Source organism: Aegilops tauschii, chromosome 7, assembly GCF_002575655.3.
Source record: "Aegilops tauschii subsp. strangulata cultivar AL8/78 chromosome 7, Aet v6.0, whole genome shotgun sequence".
Lineage (NCBI taxonomy): Eukaryota > Viridiplantae > Streptophyta > Magnoliopsida > Poales > Poaceae > Aegilops > Aegilops tauschii.
In genome coordinates this window covers 495,641,992-495,645,387 of record NC_053041.3, presented here as the reverse complement: position 1 = coordinate 495,645,387, position 3,396 = coordinate 495,641,992, and positions in this window count along the sequence as shown.

Genomic DNA, 3,396 nt, shown 5'->3' with positions numbered 1-3,396 from the left:
ATTCAAACACCGTCCATTGCCGCTGTGACCCCATTAAGTAATTCAAATCAAGATGAAAAATCAAGTAGATCGCACACAGTTTATTATCACCAACAGTGTGAGATGCAACACAAAATATCCTGGAGCACCGTCGGTGTATATACAATACGCCTATGGCTTATGTGAGAAGGTGCATCGGCTACAGTCCACAGCCGGCGTCTCAAGCACACTATGTCAGGACCCCGACTCTAAGTCACACCGATCTAGCCTGTAACACCTCATATCACTTTGCGGCCTCATGCACGGTATTCCCACGGGTGTCGCCTTACCATGGCCCGGGACCGTTTGCGCCTTTTGGCTCACGTATATGATAGTGTCGCTAGCATCCATATGACAGAGAACCCGGGCCGACATGACTAGTCGTGAACCCAAAGTGGCACTAACTTACGGGGACAGGCATACATGAATCAACATCGAGCATGTCGGTCAGCAGCGTGCGAATCCGGGCTGTAGCACTGGGCTAACAGGACTCCGGGAACCCGGGCTGTAGCAGGCTAGACAGGACTCCGGATGTCATCGCGTGACATTTCCCCGAAGGGACAGACACAAGAACGAAGTGAATCACATGCCGGCCAGTCAAGTGTTCCGGAGCTGTAGTGCTGGGTTAGCAGGACTTCGGTGAACCGGGCTGTAGCGGACTACTATGGCTCATGGAAGCACAAGACTACATTTCCCCATAAGAGAGGCTACCAAGGATAAACAACTAGGTTGTCGGATCCCACACATACCAAGCATTTCAATCATACACACAATATGCTCGATATGTGTAAATACAACATGGCATCACAACATAACTCTACGACTCAAGTATTTACTCATTAGGCTCCGAGGAGCGAGATATTACAAACATGGGTCTCATGACCCAACATTCAGAGCATACAAGTCAAGGCACATGCGGAAGCTTAACATGTCTGAGTACAGACATCTACAAATGAAAAAGGCTGAGAAGCCTGACTATCTACCAGATCCTGCCGAGGGCACAAGATCGTAGCTGAGGTAACAAGCTAAACGTCGAAGTCCACACAACACTACTAGCGAGACTGATGTCTCTCTGCAAAACATAAAATAGGCAAACGTGAGTACAAATGTACCCAGCAAGACTTACATCAGAACTATCTACATATGCATCGGTATCAACAAAAGGGGTGGTGGAGTTTAACTGCAGCAAGCCAGCTTTGACTCAGTGGCTAACCTGAACTACGACTGCAAGCAACTCTTTTGAGGTGGCGCACACGAGTCCACATATTCACCATATCAATACACCACTATGGATCCGCTCCCGTCTCCCTACGAGAACGCCATCCATAGCACTCACGCTTATCTTGCGCATTTTAGAGTATCCACTTTCACTTGTCTATGAACTGTACAGGCAACCCAGAAGTCCTTTACCGCGGACACGGCTATTCGAATAGATGATGTTAACCCTGCAGGGCTGTACTTCTTCACACACGCTCTCGCCACTTACCACCATGTACACGTCGTGTACCTCGGCAACCTTCAAGCGGAAGCCTGGCGAGGGAGTCGGCCACGACCTGACTAACCACACAAGTCTCTCGTCCAGGTTTATCGCCTATTCGGGTTCCATCCGCAAGGAGATCCGGCCGGGGTGTCGCTCACGGCCCCAAACGATGTGTACAGGGTTCCAAGCCCACCAAACGGGCGACGCTTGGCATACCCGGCCACGGTGCCTAGTCTGTCCCAAGCCCACCTGTACCGGGTGCCACTTGGTAGACTACTAACACTACCTACAAACACCAGAAACTAGTTGTAACTCCTGGAAAGAGATCAAGTTGATTAATAAGTCGAGAGGGGCACTTAAGCATTCCAATGTGTGGTAGTAACTGTTCATGGATCACAAACACAGAACTCAATTCCTGAGGATGGCTGCAATGAGACAACCCACCATGTACTCCTACATGGCCTCTCACCGCTACCTTTACCAAATCGTGTTCACACACTTAGCTCACACACAGTAAGACATGTTCATCACCATTCCAATTCATCCCCGATGAATCAGACCGGACACAACTCTAAGCAATAGTAGGCACGACAAACAAGTATGAATGAGTAGGCACATCAGCGCTCAAACAACTCCTACTCATGCTAGTGGGTTTCATCTATTTACTGTGGCAATGACAGGTCATGCAGAGGAAAGGGGTTCAACTACCGCAGCATGTAACAGTTGAATCGTTGTTGTCCTAATGCAGTAAAAGAGAGCAGGAGCGAGAGAGTGGGATTGTATCAAAATGAACAAGGGGGTTTTGCTTGCCTGGCACTTCTGAAGATAGCATTGAGTCTTCATCAGTGTCAACGATCACAGCGTCGGAACAGCGTCTACCGAGGGGAACAAATACTGGCAACAGAGAAGGAAAACACAATCAATGCAATGCACAATATGATGCATGATCATGACATGTCAATATGCTGTGTTTTGAGCTAATGCAACTAGCAACATGTTAAATGGAGTTGGTTTGAACCCTAGGTTCAAATTCAAACTCCATATGTGAGGGTTTAAATGCCATTTATATGATTTGGCCTAAACAACAGCCATAAGTTGTTCTAACATGCATGAAAATGGTACAGATGGATAGATTGGATTTTTCTGATCATTTTTCATATATAGATGTTTTCCATCTGAGTTATAGATTATTTTCTATGATTTTTAGAAGTTTTGTGCATTTTCTGGAATTTATAAATCATTTCTGATTTATTCTAATTCCAGAAAGGCTTTACTACATCAGCACTGCATCAGGGTGATGTCAGCAGGTCAACTAGCTGGTCCAGGTCAAACCTGACCAGTGGGGTCCACTGGTCAGTGACCCAGTGCACCCTAGGGTCAATGACAGGTGGGTCCGGTCAACAGCCACGTTAGCAAAGTCATTATGACGTGTGGGCCCGGTGGGTTAGTCTAAGTTAAACACGGAATAAATCCCGGGGTTAATTAGCGCGTGGGGCCCATCCGTCAGTGGCACCCGGGTTAAACTAACCGCGGGGTTAGTGGCTAAACTGACAGGCCACGTCATCTAGCCGGCGTTTAGCCGCCGGCGCTAAGCAGAACGCGGCGGCGCTCCTCGCCCGGCCATCTCCGGCGACGGGAGGTCGCGTGGCTGGGCTCTACCGGCGAGGCGCGGTGAGGCGCATCTGGTGGAGCACACGGGGCGAGCTGGGGTGGCCGGTGGCAGCGATGACAGCGAGCTGGGCGGCGGCCGCAGCTCGGACGTCGATGAAACCGACGACGCAGCGCGCGGAGAAGCTAGCAGTTAGTACCTACGGGCTCTACAAGAGCTCACAAGGCCAACGGGCATATGCACGGGACCATTTGGTCACCGGTGCCTCGTCGCCGGCGAGCTCAGGCGG